The sequence below is a fragment of the Nicotiana tabacum genome, chromosome 8 (genome assembly GCF_000715075.1).
Source record: "Nicotiana tabacum cultivar K326 chromosome 8, ASM71507v2, whole genome shotgun sequence".
In the NCBI taxonomy this organism is placed as follows: domain Eukaryota; kingdom Viridiplantae; phylum Streptophyta; class Magnoliopsida; order Solanales; family Solanaceae; genus Nicotiana; species Nicotiana tabacum.
In genome coordinates, this window is record NC_134087.1 from 8,961,404 (window position 1) to 8,983,606 (window position 22,203).

Sequence of the window (22,203 nt, forward strand, 5' to 3'; positions counted from 1 at the left end):
TTTCTGTCTCACTTCGACTTGCATGCGTAGTCCGGGCACGTAGCCGGAAAGCCAATTTGTGAAAATCTATGAAAAATGATGAGTTTTGACTTTAAAATGAATTTAAGTTGACTTCTATCAACATTTTGGGTAAACGGACCCGGACCTGTGATTTGACGTTCCTGGAGGGTCCGTAGGAAAATATGGGACTTGGGCGTATGCCGGAATCGAATTCCAAGGTCCCAAACCCGAGAAATGAATTTTTAAAGAAAATTATTTTCTGAAATTATTTATGAGTTTTGTAAATGAAATTTGTTTAAAACTTGATGGTATCGGGCCCGTATTTTGGTTTTGGCGCCCAATACAGGTCTTATATGTGATTTAAGATAAACTTGTGAAATTTGGTAAGAAACGAACTTAAAACGACGTGAATCGGATCGTATTTGAGAAAATAGAAAAATTTAAAGTTCTTGAGAAATTTCTTGATTTTGATGTTAAATTAATAGTTGTTGATGTTATTTTAGTGATTTGAATGCACGAGCGAGTCCGTATGATATTTTTAGGTTGGTGTGCATGTTTGGTTTGGAGCCCCGAGGGCTCGGGTGAGTTTTGGATGGCCACGGGGTGAATTTTTGGACTTAAGGAATTGCAGGCTTCAACTGTTTTAGTGCAGGCCTGTAGGCTTCGCATTTGCGAAGCCTGGCTCGCAAATTCGAAGTCGCAAACGCGAGGGCTATGTCGCAATTGCAAAAGTAGCCCAGGCCAGCCTATCTCGCAATTGCGAGGATTTTAATCGCAAATGCGATCCCCCAGCTTGTGGCAGTCGTCGCAAATGCGACAAGTTGATCGCAATTCCTAGATCGCAAATGCGAGCCCATTTTCGCAAATGCGAACTCAGCAGAAGTTTGGGTTCGCAGCCGCAATTGCGACATCTGCAACCTGCAATTTTGTAACTTAACCGAAAATGTCTCATTTTTCACACTCTTTCAAAACCTAAACACTCTTGGGCGATTTTTCAAAGACAACTCTTCTTCCAAATCAGTTGTAAGTCAATTTTAACTCGTTTTCTTCAATCGTTAATATCTTTTCACATGATTTCTACTCAAAATCAATGATTTTCATGGGGGAATTGGGTGTTTTGGGTAGAACCTAGGTTTTTTCAAAAAACTGGGGATTTGGACCTCGATTTGAGGTTCTATTTCAAAATAAATTATATATTTGGTTTCGGTGGAAAATAGGTAATCGGGTTTTGGTTCGAACCTCGAGTTTTGACCATATGGGCCCGGGGGCGATTTTTGACTTTTTGGGTAAAACTTTATAAAACCTATTTTCATGCATTGGAGTTGATTTATTTAGCATTTATTGATGTAATTAAGTAACTTGTGGCTAGATACGAGCGATTTGGTGGTGGAATCAAGGGGTAAAGCGATAATTGAAATGTGAATTGTGTTCGTGGCATCGAGGTAAGTGTTTGGTCTAACCTTAGCTTGAGGGATTAGGAGTCGAGTCCTATTTGCTATGTGGTAATTGTTGAGTACGACGTATAGGTACGGTGACGAGTATCTATACGTTGGTGTCTAGCATGCCCGTGAGTATTATATTGTGATTATCATGACTTCGTTGTATTATTCATACTTTGGTGATGATTTCTATTTGTTGGGCAAAGTTTGTGGAAATAATTATGACATTTGAACATTGAGGAGCGTTGGCTCAAGTTGTATAACGAATTGTGAAAGTATAAGTGGTAATTGAACCCTTTGGAGCATTGGCTCAAGTTTTAAAGTGAGTTTGAAGTAAAAATGAAAAAGAGAAAAGAATCACTACATTAACTCCCTTGCCGAGATATTGTTGTTATTTTGATGTTGTCCTTTGCCGGGACTCGATTGTTGAACCATTATTCCCTTGCTGAGATTCTTATTGTAATTTCATTCATTTCCTTGCCCTATTGTTTGTGATTGTTGTTTGGGTGAGGAAGAGAGTTAAAGCACGAAGGGTGATGTCGTGTATTGTTTTGGTAAGAGAGTGTTAAAGCACGAAAGGTGATGCTGTGTATGATTTGTAAGGAAAGAGTGTAAAGCACGATGGGTCATGCCGTGTCGTACGATGTGCCATTCCGTGCCAATTTTATTGATTATATGGTAAGGACAAGAGTAAAAGCACGAAGGTTGATGCCGTGCACATTTTCATTGCTTGATTGCTTTGGTGAGGACGAGTGTAAAAGCACGAAGGGTGATGTCGTGCACTTATTGATTTCTGATTCTTTGTTGATATTTGAGATATGTTGCTTCTTTCATTTACCCACTGTCTTTCTAATCTAAATTGGTATTTCCCCCGCAGCTACCCCTCTCATACTTGACTGTATATTACTGTTCTTCTTTTCCGCTATATATATTTGAATTGCACAAGTTATTTGGTAGTCTGGTCCTAGTCTCGTCACTACTTCGCCGAGGTTAGGCTAGGCACTTACCAACACTTGGGGTCGATTGTGCTGATACTACACTCGGCACTGTATGCAGATCCCAAAGCAGCTTTTGGATCGTAGATTGGGTGGCTGCCTTCAGTCCACGTGGAGATCCAAGGTAGTCCTGCAGGCGTCCGCAGGCCCTAGCGTCTCCCTCTATCCCTTTATTCCTGTTTCATTTCCTTAATTCAAAAATAGTGTATCGTTTATTTTTTGGACTTTATATGTAGTAATCTTAGATCGTCTGTGACACCAGTTCTGGGTGGTTGAGGCTTAAACAGTTGTATTAGATACATATTTTAGATAATTTACTGCATTTCTTCCGTTTATTGAAATTTTCGCTGTTTACACGTTATTGATTTATAATTGTTAAAGAGTATAAAAAGGGTAAAAAGGTAATTTGCTCAATAGTCAGCTTGTCTAGCTCACATTAGTAGGCGCCATCACGACTCCCGAGGGTGAAAAATCCGGGTCGTGACTGTTGCACCTCTTCAGATTTCAGCCCAACTTTGGCTATACATATAAGACTATTCTGCTCAGAATTTCCATACGATTTTTTGAGTTTCTCCTCCTCCTTTTGCATACTTTTAACATCAAGCAAAGCAACAATAAGTGTGATTTGCTACCGAACTTTGTTTTCACTGAAATACTGGGTTTGAAGTACCACTACACCAGTGTGTAATTCGTTCTATCTTGGGAGGAAATAATCCATAACCTTGGGTACTATGAGGGGGTTAAATTCCTTAAGGAAACACTGTGAATTCAGTGGGCTCGGATTAAAATTTTATTTTTGTTTTTCATTTCTGTTTATGTTAATTTATATTTTTCAAAATTATTTTACAAATACAGTTCACTAACATGAATCAATACACAAAATTTGAGGAAGATTGGAGGTGATTTTGACTGATTTGCTATCAAAATTCATAGTTAATTCGAGTTCAAAAAAGTCTTGTAGGAGACATCTATCAAATATGTATCATGCATGTATCTCACATATATATGAATATACATGTGATACACATTTGATACAAAGATGATACATATATGATACACAAATGGTACAAACTGTGATATTGTTCATCTTTACTTGGAATCCACCTCAAAACTCTACAAAATCATCTCAAAACTTAGATTTAAATTCCTTAACATGTATAGAATATATTCCACCAACATCCCCTTAAAAGAAAGCGAAAATTTAATTTTTTTTTTGCTACAAGTAACTAATTAGCTAATATTTTATAAATTGGCTAATTTTTGTACTAACTTACTTATGTGCTAACATAACTAGTAATTTCCCTTTAATTTTTCTATGTCCATAACTATATTCTTTCAAGTTGAGTAATTTTTCTCGGAAAAGGGCCAAAATTACCTATACATGTATTACATCTTCCTTTAAAAGTTGGTAGTATTAATACCTAAAAATGGCAGGTGGGGCGGGGCAGGTTCTGTTTGAAGCCGCGCAATTTAGACTCGCCCCGCCCCGCATAGGATTTAAATTCGCGTTCACCCGTCTTGCACTCTTCCCGCTCCGCCCCGCAATTTTTTTTAATAAAAATTCTTTTATTAACACTGAATAAAACTTGAATCATTCTCTTGGATCTTGTTTTCTTCTTGCTTAATAAAATATTCTGGGTATATAAAAAGTTATGCCTTTTTGTCACGATCCTAAACCCAGACCCGGTCGTGATGACGCCTTTCGTGAAGATAAGGCCAGCCAACACAAACTCCCAATTAAATTAACAGATAATAATTCATAATTAAGTCATTAATAATGATAAATCCCATAATAGAGTGAACTATATCAACTGCGGAAAACCAAATACATCCCGACATCGGGGTGTCACTAGTCATGAGCATCTAACATAGTCTAAGAGTATGAAAGAGTTTATACAATCTATTACATGACTAGAACAAGGGAAATAAAATCGGAGGGAGAAACACTGGACTGCGAACGTCGAGCAGCTACCTAGTGGACTCCGAATAGCCTGCTGAGTAATCAACCCTCACTGGCGGGACCTGAAGAACTTGAATCTGCACACAGGGTGCAGGGAGTAAAGTGAGTACTTCAACTCAGTGAGTAATAAAAATAAATGAAGACTGCGATAAGAAATCATGTAAAACACAACAACATGTTATAAAGAAGTAGTGTAAAACCAATAAAAGGCAATGAAACAGTGAAATCTTATAAAAACACCTTAGTTCAGAATAAGCTTCTTTAAAACACTTTTTTAACAGTTAAACAAGTAAATGAAAGGCAACTAGAAAAGATAAACACATAAAATCCGTCCCTCGGGCACCATATCAATAGAATCAGCCCCTCGGGCAATAACATAGAACAACACCAGCCCCTCGGGTTATATCTCATATCACAATGGGTACCCGCACTCACTGGGGGTGTCCAGACTCCGGGAGGGGCCTCTTACGACCCAAGCGCAATATCAAGCCATCTCGTAGCATAATCAAATAGGCTCTCGGCCTCATATCAAGCCACCTTGTGGCGTACAACTTAGGCCCTCGGGCTCATAATCATAATCAATACAACATTGTTGCGGCATACAACCCGATCCCATAATAATCCTCACAACACAGGCCTTCGGCCCTGCTTAGTCAGAAATCTATAAAAGCCACTCGGGTACATTATAACATGATGCTCAGCCCAAAATATCATTTAAAGTGTTAAAACAGAGTAAACATGACTGAGTTATGAAAACAGTAGGATATAGCATGATTGAGTGCAGATATAAAATTAAAACAATGAGGAAGTAGCAGTAAACATCCCCTAAGGGTCCAAATAGTTGACACGGGGCCCAAATATGGCATTCAGCCCAAAACATGATGATAGCAAACAATTTTTTAATCAAATATGCGGTACAATAGTTATTTGGGATGGACTAAATCCCCAACGGTGCATGACCCCACGCTCGTCATCTAGCGTGTACGTCACCTCAATATAGCACAACGATGTGAAATCTGGGGTTTCATACCCTCAGGACAATATTTACAATCATTACTCACCTCTATCCGGTCCAAACTCTAGCTCGCGACACCTTTGCCTCTTAAAATCGGCCTCCGGATGTGCCAAATATAACCAAAATCAGTGCAAAACCATCAAAATATGCTGAGGAACAAAGCCCACTCGAAAGAAATCAAATTACAACACAAAATCCCGAAATTGGCCAAACCCGACCCCCGGGTCCACGTCTCAAAATCCGATAAAAATTACATCAATAGACTCCTTATCACTCCCCGAGTTCATTCATATCATAAGCACCAAAATCCAATCACAAACGGCCCCTCAAATCCCAAATTCTAAGTCTCCAATTACAAGCCCTACTTCTTCAATAATTAGGCTTAATTCAACAATTTCCATGATTAATTAGGTAGAAATCACATTAGTATTGAGTATTAAGTCCATAAATCTTACCTCCAAGTGTTCCCCATTGATTCCCTCTTCAATTCCCTTCAAAAAGCTTCAAAATCGCAAAAAATGGAGGAACTTAGGCTAAAAATTGCGGAAATGGCCTTTTTAAACATTCTGCCCAGTTATTAAATTTCCTTCACTGCGATCGCGAAAGTAGCATTGCGATAGCGAAACATAAAAGCTGACTGCCCCCGCTTAACCTTACGTGATCGCGAAGCAATAACACGCAGACCCACACGATCACAACAAGACTCACGCAAACGTGAAGGTACACCACATAGACCCATGCAATCGCAACCAACTCTATGCGATCGCGTAGGGAAACTCTGCCTCAGCCCCTACCTAAGCCTACGTGATCGCAACCCCTTCTATGCGATCGCGAAGAACAAAAGGTTTGCAACAGACCTGAAGCAAAATCTGCAACTTCTCAACATGCAATTTCATCCGTTTAACCACCCGAAACTCACCCGAGGCCCTCGGAACCTCAACCAAACATGCCAATATATCCCATAATATCATTCAAACTTTTTTCAACCTTCGGAACGCTCAAAAACAACATCAAAACACCAAATTTGCATCAGATTCAAGTCTGAGAATTCTAAACACTTCCAGATTCCTCTTTCGATCAAAAAGTCTATCAAACCACGTCCGAATGACCTGAAATTTTGAACACACATCCCAAATGATACAACGGACCTACTGCAACTCCCGAAATTCCATTTCGACCTCTATATCAATCTTACCTATCAACCGGAAAACACCAAAATTCCAATTTCGCCAATTCAAGTCTAAATCTACTCCGGACCTCCAAAACACATTCCGATCACGCTCCTAAGTACCAAATCACCTCCCGAAGCTATCCAAACCATCGGAATTCACATCCGAGCCCTTTAACACATAAGTCAACATTCGGTTGACTTTTCCAACTTAAGCTTACTCAAAAGAGACTAAGTGTCCCAAACCTTACCAAAACCACTCCGAACCCGAGCCAACCAACCCGATAGCACAAAATACAATTGAACAAGGCAATAAGAAGCAGAAATGGGGGAAACGGAGTGGTAACTCATGAAACGACCGGCCAGCCATTACATCCTCCCCTCTTAAACAAACGTTCGTCCTCGAACGAGTCAAGAAACAAACCTGAAACCTCAAATAGGTGAGAATATCTACTCCGCATCTCCTGCTTGGTCTCCCAAGTAGCCTCATCTACGAGACAAACTCTCCACTGCACTTTCACTGAAGCTATATCCTTTGATCTCAACTTTCGAACCTGACGCTCCAAAATAGCTGCTCGCTCTACATCATAAGTCAAATCACCATCTAACTATCCAAAACATGATACAGATCCCCAATATACTTCTAGAGTATAGAAACATGAAATTCCGGATGCACACTCGATAAGTTGGGTGGCAAGGCAAGCTCATAAGCCACCTCCCCAATCCTCCGAAGCACCTCAAAAGGCCCAATGAACCGAAGACTCAATTTACCCTTCTTACCAAATCTCATAACACCCTTCATGGGTGAAACCTTCAACAGAACCTTCTCACCAACCATGTAGGACACATCTTGAACCTTCATGTCAGCATAACTCCTTTGTCTCGACTGCGCTGTACGAAGCCTCTCCTGCATTACCTTTACCTTTTCTAAAGCATCTTGCACCAAGTCTGTCCCCAATAGCCTAGCCTCACACGGCTCAAACCAACCAACTGGAGATCTACATCGCCTCCCATACAAAGCCTCATATGGAGCCATCTGAATACTCGACTGGTAGCTGTTGTTATATGCAAATTTTGCGAGCGGTAGAAACTAATCCCATGACCCTCCGAAATCAATGACACAAGCACACAACATGTCCTCCAATATCTGAATAGTGCGCTCGGACTGTACGTTCGTCTGAGGGTGAAAAGCTCTGCTCAACTCCACTTGAGTACCCAACTCTCGCTACACAGACCTCCAAAACTGCGAATAAACTGAGTGCCCCTATCTAAAATGATGGAAACTGGGACACCATGCAAACGAACAATCTCCCGGATATAGATCTTTGCCAACCGCTCTGAAGAATAAGTATTACACACAGGAATAAAGTGCACGGACTTGGTCAGCCGATCCACAATCACCCAAATAGCATCGAACTTCTTCAATGTCCGTGGGAGCGCAACTACAAAGTCTATGGTGATCCGCTCCCACTTCCACTCTGGAATATCCATCTGCTGAAGCAAGCCACCCGGTCTCTGTGAGCACCTAATTTTTGCCCTACATGAAAATAACTCCTAAAAATAAAACAAAAATTTTTTTTAAGGGATTTTAGAAGTTTTTCTTTATTTAGTTGCATTTCATGCATTTTTAATATTTTTTTAAAATCATAAAAAATTGTCATGTTTTAATTTCATGCAATCTTAGGTTCAATTTGCATGTAGGAGTTAATTTTATTAAGGAAAAAATCATAAAAATAGTCATTTTTACATATTTAGAATTTAGTCTTTAAAATTAGCATTTTGTATTTGGTTTTAAGTTAATTAGTTATTTTAGTGTTAAAAATGAATAAAGAATTTTAATTTCTAAAAAGATAGATTGATTTAGGATTTTAATTGATTAAAGAAAAGGAAAATAGGAAGAATATATTTTTGGTCTTGTTTCTTTTAAAATTGGGCCAATTCCTAAAGACCCAAATTAATTTTAAACCCCAACCCAATTCCAATAGCACTATCCAAATACCCATTACCCTTTATTAAAACTCTACCCCTACATATAAAAACACATTAGAGCTAAGAGAAAAAACACACTTTAGACCCCCCTCCTCCTTTCCTAAATGAACAACGACGCCTCATCCCTAATCCTTTCGAATGATATCTTCTCCAAACAGATAGCCACAACTCAATGCCCCTTCTAATTTTCCATCTCTAACGAGCAGCCACATAGAGCCAAAGAAAAAAATTAATTACAAGAGCTTTCATCTTCTCCATAGGCACAAGGACGACAAAAACAAAGGGATTTGCAGATAGAAACGAAAAACAGAGCACACATGAGAACACACACATATACGCAGATAGAGTAGAACAAACAGACGATAAGAGAGACCTAACCCCTAAGAGAATAGCTGCTGCTCTTCTGCTGAAGAATAAAAGACCAAAACAGAAAATAAACCCCCAAAAAAGGATGCAAAGTTATTATTAATTTCTAGCTTTTGTTTCAAACCTTCTGGATTTAAGAAAAAGAAGTTGTCTGTGTATGAAGAAATCATTGTCTCTGCTGGTTCGATGTGGCTGAGCTTGGTTCTTCGGGTTCGAGACTTTTATTTGGTCATTTTTCTCCCGTTTTATCCTTTAGGTATGTACATATCCACCTATCCGTATTTACTTGAATTTATAAATGAAATTTGGTTAGTTTGTTTTGAGATTTTATTCATCTACCTAAATTCTGACTGTGATGATTTGTAATGAACATGAATATGTCTGGAAGGACACTAGTACAAAAAAAGTCTTTGACGGCAATTATTTAGTGGCAATAAGACAATTGCCGCTAATGAATTATTCAAGGTAAAATATTAGCGGCACATGACCATTAGCCAGTAAAAGATTTCCTTTTACCGACAAAATAAAATTACCGCTAAAAATTACTAATTGAATTTTTTTTATTATTATTTTAACTTTTCCTCCCTACAAAAAGAAGAAAATATTTCCTTCCAACTTTTTTAGACAAGAAATTACATTCCCTCTAATTAGAAAACAATAGGAAAACATATTACTACTAGAGCTTCTGGTCAATGTGAGATTACCAAAAAGGGAACAAAACCCTAAGACTCTCAAATGCTTCAAAAAGGGCTTTGAAAAATTAGAAAAACTGCATTATTCTCTGTGGAGTCATCTTAATCTTACCACCACTTTCTTTTATCTTTGGCTGTAACTTTCTTGTTTCTCTCTCTTGCGCTCTCTCTGACGTATATAAAGGTAGGGGGACATGGCGATTGCACCACACATTTTGTAAAGCAGATAAAAAGGGTGACAGGAAGATAGATCCAGAAGAGTGGAAGGAGTTTGCTTCAAAGAATCCTTCTCTTCTAAAGAATATGACCCTTCCCTCTCTGAAGTAAGTTATAAGGCATTTAGTTGCATTTTATAAAAAAAAAATTGAATAGCTAGGTTATTGTTACTTAACAAGTGGCCTTGCTTTATTATAGGGACATAAATTTAGCATTTCCTAGTTTTGTGATGAGCTCTGAGGTTGAAGATTTGGAAATATAAGACTATATTAGGGTGATTAAAGACATGTATGCTGGAGCTAAGACTCGGGTTAGGACAGTAGGAGGCGACTCTAAACACTTTCCAGTTGTTACGGGGTTGCACCAAGGGTCTGCGCTCAGCCCATTCCTATTTGCCCTGGTGATGGATGCACTGACTCATCATATTCAAGGGGAGGTGTCATGGTGCATGCTATTTGCTGATGACATTATTCTAATTGACGAGACACGAGGCGGCGTCAACGAGAGGCTAGAGATTTGGAGACATGCTCTTGAGTCTAAAGGTTTCAAGTTGAGCAGGACGAAGACGGAATACCTCGAGTGCAAATTTGGAGTTGAGCCGACGGAAGCGGGATTTGAAGTGGGGCTTGACTCTCAAGTCATTCCCAAGAGGGGTAGTTTCAAGTACCTTGGATCGGTTATTCAGGGGATCGGGGAGATTGACGAGGATGTCACACACCGTATAGAAGTGGGGTGGATGAAGTGGAGGTTAGCGTCGGGAGTATTGTGTGACAAGAAAGTGCCACCGTTACTAAAAGGTAAGTTTATAGAGCAGTGATTAGGCCTGCCATGTTATATGGAACTGAATGTTGGCCGGTAAAGAACCCACACATCCAAAATATGAAAGTAGCAGAAATGAGGATGTTGAGGTGGATGTGCGGGCATACAAGGATGGATAAGATTAGGAATGAAGATATTCGAGAGAAGGTGGGCGTGACCCCCATGGAGGACAAGATGCGGGAAGTAAGACTCAGATGGTTCGGGCACATTTAGAGGAGGAGCACTGATGCACCGATGAGGAGGTGTGAGCGACTGACTGTAGTGGGAACACGGAGAGGTAGAGGGCGACCTAAGAAGTATTGGGGAGAGGTGATCAGACAAGACATGGCGCGACTTAGGATTATTGAGGACATGACCCTTGACAGGGAATTATGGAGGTCGAGCATTAAGGTTGTAGGTTAGGGGAAAGTTGTGAATATTTCTACTGCACAATAGAGTGAGACTAGCCAGTTAAGAGTTAGACTAAGAATGTCATTGGTCGTCTATTGATGCAGGGCTTTACCTGCTAGTTTTACTATACCAGCCATCTATTTCGTATTTCGTATTCTGTATTTCATATCTCTTATATTGCTGTTATTTTATTATGCATTTTTATGGTACTAATATATCGGCTCCTGTTGCTTTTTTGAGCCGAGGGTCTCCTGGAAACAGCCTCTCTACCCTTCGGGGTAGGGGTAAGGTCTGCGTACATATTACCCTCCCCAGACCCCACTTGTGGGATTATACTGGGTCGTTGTTGTTGTTGTTGTTGTTGTTGTTGTTGTTGTTGTTGTTTAGAATAGAGGACAATCTAGGAGGAAATTTGAGGAATAGCAAATATAGGTTTCATTTTTGTTGCCTCATTATACGTATAGTTCGTTAATACCTCTGAGAGCGTATCAGGACTTTCATCAACCACATGATGCAATTCAGGTACTCAAATACTATATAACTAAAGTTCTGTCATTATGAATTCCCTTTAGGAGCTCTCTAATATACTATTCTGCTCAATTTTTCTGATAATAATAATAATTGATCATAGATGAAGAGATATTTTAGTTTTTTTTGATAAGGTCATATTTTAGCTTCTTTATTGCCAGAGTATCACCCTTAAATCAGCAAGTACTTGACATTAATTTATTATATATGTCAAAAATGTAAAAGCTTATAATTGAAAGTACAATCAGTATTTCATTAGCATGACACGTAAAACATACCTTCTTGCGTGTCTAGTCTATTCTCGGTTTCCAAACCTCTCTATTTGGCTCTCTGAGAGATCAAGTATGGTAAGTTCACTTGGATAATAATCAGAATAAAATCTTGAAAGTGCGCATCTTTTCCATTGGAACCGTTTTAGTGAAGCAGGTAATTTTCCCAAATTTCTCTCTAGTTTCACATTATCGAATTGGAGTAGCCGCATATTAACTATTGGATCAAATACTTCGGTGTTCAATACCAACTCGTTGGTTTCTTTTGCATCATTTTGAAATTGTTCTTTGTACACTCTTTAATGTAAGCTAATGCAGAAGTAAAAGTGGGAACTTGTTGAAAATGCTCTCTAGTAATTGCTTTCGCACTTTTAGTCTTTGATGATGGCTTCTGATATAGAATTGAAGATTGTCTCATTGGAAAGTTACAGCAGGGCTATTGCTCGTGAAAAATATTATTTCAAAGAGTTGGTGATCTCAAAATTAGGCCCTTGTTTTTTAGATATAACTTGGAATGGTATAGTTATTTTTAGTTTTGAAGTTTTAATACTATGCACAAAATGCTTCAGTTATCACATGATAGAAATTGCACCTGACAAGTATGTTATTTATTCAGTTGTTCTTTTATTCTTCAATATTATCTTTAGTAGATCTAAGCAATGTCCATTCAAGGGCATGAAAATAATTTCACTTAAATAGTCACTATTTCAAATCCTTTTGAATATTCTGTTTGATGAAAGAAATAAATCATGGCGCCTGCATCTTTGTTCCAAGATTAGGGTGATGCACTATGCAGTATTTTATGACTTAGGATATTAAAATATTTGTGCCATAGACATCGTAGTCATCCATAACAGCAACTCGAACTTCTGATCGTTTACCACAATAAAGTCAATCTTCAGTTCCACAACAAGATTCAAACACATACTTTTTTCATGTTCCTTTACAAAGATCATTCCTTTTTTGCCCAAGAATCGTTCTTGGACTTTTGGGTATCTCTATAATTGCTTTATCATTCTGGTCTTCACCTTCACAAGAGACCCTTTTTGAATTAAGAGATGTGGACCGTGATGATAATAATAGTTTCAAAAGTTCTTTTATTCTTCCTTTGTATCCTAAGCGTGGTAGTATTTGGAATTCAAGGACAAATGTAGAGTTCAAACTTGGGAGGTTTGTGGATTTTAAACCTGATATTGTTATGGAGCTGGTCAATGATCAAGAAAAGATTGCTAAGTCTGTGTTTGCTGCTACTAAGTTAGACTCTTCTGCTAATTTTTCTGTCAAGGGTAATATTCATTCGGATGGGTACGTACATCTGATTGAAGTATATTTGGTATTGTTTTTAACTTGTTCCTATATTTTATTTCATGATAATTTCTAAAATCATTAACTATTCCTCAATCTCAAAATAATTGGGTGTGTTTTATGTTAATTTTCTATATCCATTTCATTCTATTCATGTCATTTACTTATTTAGAGGAATATCACACAATTTGACTATATTTGACTACATTGAAAAATTTGCGAAATATCTTCAATTACCTGAGTTCAAAAAAGGAGTTAGGGTTGTGGATTAGGGATTTCTCATGGAAATGTTTTAGAACAAAATAGAATGTTGACTTTCTCCAGCTCTGTTTTATTTGGGGTGTAAACTTTTTTTTTTTTTGTAAATTGGATTTATTAGGATTTTTAACTTCTGCAGGGTCTTTTGACGGCATAGTGGTGGATAACCTGAGATGGACTCCACTAATTTTCACATTAAAAAGCCCCTTGGAAGAAAAAAATCCGGTCATGTATAAAATACAATGATAAATAGTATATAATAGATGATTAAACTTATAATTAGTTTAGCTACTCAACTAATCATGTTTTGTTAATTCAAGATATTATTCATGCTTTGGCAGAGAAAATTCGGTCATGCTTTGGCTAAGAAAATCCGGTCATGCTTTGGTGGAAATAATCAAGCATTTCAGTGCAATTCTTCAGGGGGAGTTCACGATAGGAAGCGACACCTTTAGCATTCAGAGTACTTACTCTTAAGGGTGAGTGAATTACATTAATTTTAAAGTTTGCAGAATTAAATAAAGTGTGTAGCCTCTATATATCTATCAAGTTTATTAGTTGTCTACTGAAGGCATTTGCTTGCTTTTCTTTTGTTAGTCGTTGCATATGTTGCTTTGATGTTATAAAGGCTATAGTTCTATAGTAGTGTTCTGTCATAAAATGATGTTGCATAAAGAAATATGGTAATATCTTTAGTCCCTTTATGTATGCCTTTTTTGTTATGTTAAAACTTGTGTATCTCTCATTTTATCAGTAATTTGATATTTTTAACAATTGTCATGGCTGCTTTATATAATTCTTAAGCCATCATGTTCAGTATCATACTGTAAAATTCTTGGGGCCTGGGAGAACTGTGAATCAATTCTTAGCTCATTGATCTAGCTCACTTTTCTTAATAAACAACCAACTTCTTAATGTTCTCTCTGTATACTTTTGCCACATGAAGTTTGCAACTATATTCATAGCCTTATAATGCCACCACATTGATAGAAGCTGCATCAAATGTGTTTTTCCGCAAGTTCATCTAAACTTGCAAGAAATGGAAACAATATCCATAGGTCCTTACTCTTTTTTTTCTTTCTAAACTTTATGGTATAGGATTGTCCATATTATATATCAGTTAATCCAAACAAATTTACTAGGGGCTTACAGTGGCCTTGATAGTCCATATTAGATGATTAAGTTGAAATACCATCCAGAACATTTTAAAGCATTTTTGCCTTTTCTGAAGATCTGGAATCACTTGATTAATATCCTTTTAAGGAAACAAAAGAAGGAAATGCAAAATTAAGATGGCGACCTTAGGGAAAACTGAGAAAGTAAGGAGACCATAGTTGAGATTCTATATATAGATCAATAGAAATTACATGAAAAGAAGTAGTAGCAATACATATTCTCCAAGCTTAGATGTAAATTGCTTACGATCTTCAGTGAGTTTGACCTTATTTTAGTGAGAATAACAACACAATTTGAGCCTTAAGAAGGTCAATAAAATTCTGATAAATCCCTTCAAATTCTGCTTATGAAGCTGAGAACATTGAAAGACTAGTGATTGTGAAGCTAAGAACTTCAGCTATATGCCAACGGTCTATCTTTGTTGTAGTTTGTGTTTGTTATATGGCTAAGCACTTCAGTGTTGCTCTTCTGTTAATTATGAGAAAGTGTGCTGTTTTTTTTCACCACGAGAAAGTGTTGCTGTAAAGGAAAAATGCTGGCAAATTTAAAGGATTTACATGCTCTTTAGGTACGTTTATAACATAGAATATAACTATTTCTATTCTGCTGCCCACATAGAGTTGAATTTACATATTATATCGAGCATTGTCGTTCTATATCAAACAATTATGCCATGATACATAAATTTAATAATTTTGCTCGATAAATATCTTAGTTGAAGACTATTATATTTCATCTCCTTGACATAATTATTTTGTAATTTCAGGTCATACAGTCTGATGATTCATAATTTAGCGGGTGGAAGATTTCAATAAGATGAAGTGTTGCAGAAATTATTTGAAGACTTATTCGTTAGGATTTGTTATATAATGACATTAGCCATTTTCTTGAAAAAATATAAGTTTATTTTTTAAGTTACTATGATATTAATATTTTGGATCACTACTTCCTTTTGTTTGTTAAGATTTAATAAAATACATTATGTTTTTATGAATCAATATTAATATGTTTTATTATTTAGATCATATTTCAAAAAAGTGTGTAGCTATTGTTAATGGTGGCTAAACTATTGTCATTAAAGTTGGTGACTTTTAGTGCCAATTTAACAGGATATACCGATTATAAAAATTGATGATAAAAAGACAAATTATGATGTTTCCATCGGGAATATTGCCGCCATTATAATTGTTGTTAAAGACGAGTTTTAGCGGCAATTTTATTGAAGGGAAAATGCATAAGTACCCCCTTGACTTAGACCCGGATTTTCAACTACACACTTTTTCTTTGTGGGAATCCTATTACCCCCTAAACTTATTTTAAATGAAATTATTTGCACCCTTAACACCGACAACCAAACTCTTGGCAAGTGGTGAGTTACACGCGTCCCCACATGTATTTTTAGTACTTTTTTTATTCTTTATTCTTTTTCTTATCCTTTTTCTCTTATTTCTTATTTCTTATTATTCTCATTTTTTTTGGTTATTTCATTCTCTTTCTTTTTGTTTTGGTCACCGGTAGTATAAAATGGTGGTCATCGAAATTTCACAAACACAATTTTTTTCGGTGAATTTTTTTTTTCGGCAACAAAATTTTACCCCGATCTAAGTGTGTTTTGTTTTTTATATATATAATTTTTTTAAAGTGTAATTTATGTATGGGAGAAAGAGCAAAGAAATAAAAACGAATATAAGCAGAGAAAACTTTTTCCAGTTAAAATTTCAATACATCATTTTTTTTTCCGGTGTGGGAAGGTTTTCCGATGATGAATTCCCCCCCCCCAAATCTGAGTGTATTTTGTTTTGCTTATGAATAGATCTTTTTGAGAGTTTAATTGTGTGTGAAAAAAAAATAAAAGAAAAACAGTTAGACAAAGTCGCCGATGAATGAATATCCGCCGGAATTAGAGAAGAAACGAAAAAAAAGTAAAAGAAAAAAGAATAAGAAAAAGGAAAAGAGAAAAAAAAGGCAAGAAAAAATGGTAAAAAGGAATAAAAAATAATCTGAAAATCGTTTTTTCTTGCTTCCCACTTTCCTTTGGGAGAGTGAAATATACCCACTCTGCCAAGTCCAAAAATATTTTTGCTTTTCTTTAGAAGTGCTTTTGTAAATAAATAAAAACTCAGAAATCCAAAACATTTTCTTAAAAGTTTCCTCTTTCGAAAATTAAGAGGCAACATCCAAAATCCAAAAATATTTTGTTTCTTCTTTAGAAAAAGAGAAAATAAATGAAAATTCAAACAAAAAATATTTTCTTAAAAAAGACTAGGCCGAATGTACCCCTTATCAAGGAGTTTCCTGAAGCTGTTCCTTTAATTCCTTCAACTCCGCTGGTGCTATATGATATGGTGGAATAGAAATGGGCCAAGTGCCCGGCACCAGATCAATACCAAAATCAATATCCATATCCGGCTACCTGCCCGACAGGTTTGCAGGAAACACATCGGAAAAGGCCTCACAACTGGAACAAAATCAATACTAGGAGTGTCTGCACTGACATCCCTCACAAAGGCTAAATATGAAAGACAACCCCTCCCAACCATTCGTTGGGCCTTCAAGAATAAAATTACCCTACTGGGAACATAATTAGTCGAACCTCGCCACCCAATCCCTGGCACACCCGGTATAGCTAATGTCACTGTCTTAGCATGACAGTCTAAAATAGCATGACACGGAGATAGCCAATCCATGCCTAAAATAATATCGAAGTATACCATACATAACAACAAAAGATCCACTCGGGTCTCCAGACCCCCAATAGTCACCACACACGACCGGTACACACGGTCTATAACAATAGTATCGCCCAACGTAGTAGATACAGGAATTTGTGAAACAAGAGACTCACAGGGCATATCCAAATAACGAGCAAAGTATGATGACACATAAGAATAAGTGGAAACAATATTAAATAATATAGAGGCATCTCTGTGACAGACTGAGACAATACTTGTGATCACGACGTCTGAAGCAATAGCATTGGGTCTAGCTGGAAGTGCATAGAAATGGGCTTGACCGCCACCTGATCGACCTCCCCCTCTAAGGAGACCCCTAGCTAACTGACCTCCACCCCTAGCTGGGTGGGTGGGTGGTGGTAAAGTAACTAGCGCTGAAGCCGATGGCTGACTCATCTGCTGAGATGGACCCACAAGACGACAAGGACATTGCCTTTACATATGACCCATCTCTCCACACTCATAGCAACTCCCAGGTGATAGAGACGGGGACTGAAGGGAACCCCTAGCACCGGAATGACTAGCAGATGCACTTGGCATAAAAGAGCCCTAAACTGATGGAGCACAGGACGAACTCTGAGATGGAAGGGCACTAAGTGATGACTGACCCTGATGAGAACTATGAGAACCATGACCCGATGATGCCCCACGATAACCTGAGTGAGCTGGCTGAGCATGCCCGAATGGAGGACCTCTATCGTGCTGAAACTGACCTCTCGAAGGAGCACCACCATAACTATCAGATCCTCGAGGCCTCTTGGACTCCCTCTCATCTCGCTCCTGGCGAAGAACCAACTCAATCTCACGAGCAATGTCAACAACCTTCTTAAAAGTAGCACCAAACACACTCTCCCTGGTCATAAGAATACAAGGCTGATAAGTAAGGCCATCAACAAACCTCCTAATCCTCTCTCTATCTGTCAGAACCAACAAAATAGCATGACGAGCTAACTCCAAAAACCTTATCTCATACTGCATCACAGTCATCTCTCCCTGACGTAACCACTCGAACTTCCTGTGCAGCTCCTCTCTGCGAGACTATGGCACATACTTCTCCAAAAAGAGAACGAAGAACTGCTGCCAGGTAAGGGGTGCTGCACCAACAGGCCTACGCTTCTCATAAGCCTCTCACCAAGTGAAGGCAGCTCTAGAAAACTGAAAAGTAGTGAAAGCGACCCCGTTGCTCTCCAGAATACCCGTTGTACGAAGAATTCTCTAATACTTGTCCAAGAAACCCTAATCATCCTCGCCCTTTGCACCACTAAAAGTCGGAGGCTGAAGTCTACCAAACCTCTCCAACCTGCGTTGCTTGTCCTCTGGCTTGGCAGGAGCTACATAGTCCTGAGCAGCTGCAACCAGCTGGGCTGGATGTGCCCCCAGTGTCTGAAGTCCATGCACGACCTACTCAGGTGTGTGAGTGGCGGGAGTCTGAGTGCCTCCCCCAGCCTGAGAAGTAGCTACGGCTGTAGTAACTGAGACCGCCTGAGCTAGGCCAGTGTATACTGATAGAATCTGAGCCAAGGCCTCTTAAAAACTCGGAATCACAATGGGCACAGCTGGTGCCTAAGCTGGTGCTGCTGGAGTGTCTACAACTGGGATGTGATCCTGAACTGGGGCGGCTGGTGGATCTGTAGGTGCTGCCCTAGCTGTTGTGCGGGCCACACCCCTGCCCCTACCGCGACCACGTCCACGTACTTGGCCTCTAGTGGCCACAACTGGTGGTACTGGTGGTCGTCCATCCTGTCCGGTAGCGTGTGTCCTTACCATCTGTGAGAGAATAGAATAACAAAAGTTTAGTACTCGGATCAACATATTCGAACAACAAGAATTTCAAGAATATGAAGTTTTTTCTAGAGGTTCTGTAGCCTCCCGAGGATAAATACAGACGTCTCTGTACCGATTTGCGAGACTCTACTAAACCTACTCATGACTCGTGAGACCTATGTAACATAGGCTCTGATACCAACTTGTCACGACCCCAAACCGGACCCGGTCGTGATGGCACCTCTCATGTAGGCCAACCGACATAATTCCCAAATCAATCAACAGATAATAATTCATAATTAAGTCATTAATAATGATAAATCCTATAATAGAGTGAACTATATCAACTGCGAAAAACCAAACACAGCCCGATATCGGGGTGTCACCAGTCATGAGCATCTAACATAGTCTAAGAGTCTGAAAGAGTTTATATAATCTATTACATGACTAGAACAAGGTAAATAAAATAGGAGGGAGAAACACTGGGCTGCGAACGCCGAGCAGCTACCTAGTGGACTCCGAATAGCCTGCTGAGCAATTAACCCTCATTGGCGGGACCTGAAGCTCTTAAATCTGCACACATGGTGCAGGGAGTAAAGTGAGTACTCCAACTCCGTGAGTAATAATAATAAATGAAGACTGAGCGATAAGAAATCACGTAAAACACAACAACATGCTATAAAGAAGCAGTGTAAAACCAATAAAAGGCAATGAAATAATGAAATCTTATAAAAACACCTTAGTTCAAAATAAGCTTCTTTAAAATACTTTTTTAACAGTTAAACAAGTAAATGAAGGGCAGCTAGAAAAGATAAACACATAAAATTCGCCCCTCGGGCACAATATCAACATAATCAGCCCCTTGGGCAATAATATGGAACAACACCAACCCCTAGGGTTATATCTCATATAACAATGGGTACCCGCACTCACTTGGGGTATACAGACTCTGGGATGGGACCCTTACGACCCAAACGCAATATCAAGCCATCTCGTGGAATAATCAAATAGGCTCTCGGCCTCATATCAAGCCACCTTGTGGCGTACAACTCAGTCCCTCGGCCTCATAATCATAATCAATACAACACTGCTGCGGCGTGCAGCCCGATCCCATAGTAATCCTCATAACATAGGTCCTCGGCACTACTCAGTCAGAAATCTCTAAAAGCCACTCGGGCACAGTAAAACATTATGCTTAGCCCAAAATATCATTTAAAATATTAAAACAAAGTAAACATGACTAAGTTATGAAAACAGTAGGATATAACATGACTGAGTACAGATATAAAATCAAAACAATGAGGAAATAGCAGTAGAAATCCCTAAGGGTCCAAATAGTTGGCACGAGGCCCAAATATGGGATTCAGCCCAAAACATGATGATACCAAACAATTTTCAATCAAATACACGATAAAATAGTTATTCGGGATGGACTAAGTCACAATTCCCAACAGTGCACGACCCCACGCTCGTCATCTAGCGTGTACGTCACCTTAATATAGTACAACGATGTGAAATCCAGAGTTTCTTACCCTTACACAACATTTAATATCATTACTCACCTCTATCCAGTCCAAATTCTAGCCCGCAACGCCATTGCCTCTCGAATCGGCCTCCAGATGTGCCAAATCTAACCAAAATCAGTGCAAAACCATCAAAATATGCCGAGGGAACAAAGCCAACTCGAAAAAAATCAAATTACAACACAAATCCCGAAATTGGCTAAACCCGACCCCAGGGACCACGTCTCGAAATCCGATAAAAATTACATCAATAGACTTCTTATCACTCCTCGAGTTCATTCATATCATAAGCACCAAAATCTAACCACAAACGACCCCTCAAATCCCAAATTCTAGATCTCCAATTACAAGCCCTAGTTCTTACATATTTAGGCTTAAATTCAATAATTTCCATGATTAATTGGGTAGAAATCACATTAGGATTGAGTATCAAGTCCATAAATCTTACCTCCAAGTGTTCCCCCTTGATTCCCTCTTCAATCCCCTTCAAAAAGCTTCAAAATCGCCCAAACAAAACTCACGCGAACGCGAAGGTACACCACACAGACCCACACGATCGCAACCAACTCCACGCGATCGCATATGGCAACTCTGCCTCAGGCCCCCACTAAGCCTACACGATCGCAACCCCTTCTACGCGATCGCGAAGAACAAAAGGTCTGCAACAGACCTGAAGCAAAATCTGCAATTTCTCAACATGCAATTTCATCCGTTTAACCACCCGAACTTACCCGAGGCCTTCGGGACCTCAACCAAACATGCCAACATATCCCATAACATCATTCAAACTTGTTCCAAACTTCGGAACCCTCAAAACAACATCAAAACACCAAATTTGCATCGGATTCAAGCCTAAGAATTCTAAAAACTTCAAGATTCCGCTTTCGATCAAAAAGTCTGTCAAACCACGTCCGAATGACCTGAAATTTTGCACACACATCCCAATTGACACAACAGACCTACTGCAACTTCTGGAATTCCATTCCGACCCCTATATTAAAATTTCACATATCAACCGGAAAACGCCAAAATTCTAATTTCGCCAATTCAAGCCTAAATCTACTCCGGACCTTCAAAACACATTCCGATCACGCTCTTAAGTCCCAAATCACCTCCCGAAGCTATCCGAACCATCGGAATTCACATACGATCCCTTTAACACATAAGTCAACATCTGGTTGACTTTTTCAACTTAACCTTATTCAAAAGAGACTAAGTGTCTCAAACCTTACCAAAACCTCTCCGAACCCCAGCCAACCAATCCGATAGCACAAAATACAGCTGAACAAGGCAATAAGAAGCAAAAATAGGGGAAACGGAGCGGTAACTCATGAAACGACCGGCCGAGTCGTTACACTTTTAATAAAAAGTTGACATAAAATTGAAAACTTGTCTGTAATTGACTTTCGTTTAGAAATTAAATTAAAACATTTAGTGGGTGTTGAAAGCTTCGTGTGCATCTATTAATAAACTAAACTTTATGCATATTTTAAAATAGTTTTGTTGAGGAACCACCAGAGAAAGAAAATTAGAGGATTGACCTCATATATACAACTTGTGCAGCTAAAGCAAGTTTTAATATCAAAATAGATTCTGTTA

At 38.6% G+C, this 22,203-nt stretch overlaps 1 long non-coding RNA gene across 3 annotated transcripts; it reads left to right on the forward strand.

The window, feature by feature from the left end:
- The first annotated feature begins 8,618 nt into the window (after window positions 1–8,618).
- On the forward strand, window positions 8,619–15,583 carry LOC107809105 (uncharacterized). Of its 3 annotated transcripts, XR_001653333.2 has the most exons (5): window positions 8,619–9,188; window positions 9,809–9,947; window positions 13,549–13,639; window positions 13,751–13,888; window positions 15,352–15,583. It is a non-coding gene; the product is annotated as an uncharacterized LOC107809105 (long non-coding RNA). The 3 variants fall into 3 exon arrangements; XR_001653334.2 differs by lacking the exon at window positions 13,549–13,639 and having other exon boundaries at window positions 8,620–9,188; XR_001653332.2 differs by lacking the exon at window positions 9,809–9,947 and having other exon boundaries at window positions 8,621–9,188.
- The last annotated feature ends 6,620 nt before the right edge of the window (window positions 15,584–22,203 follow it).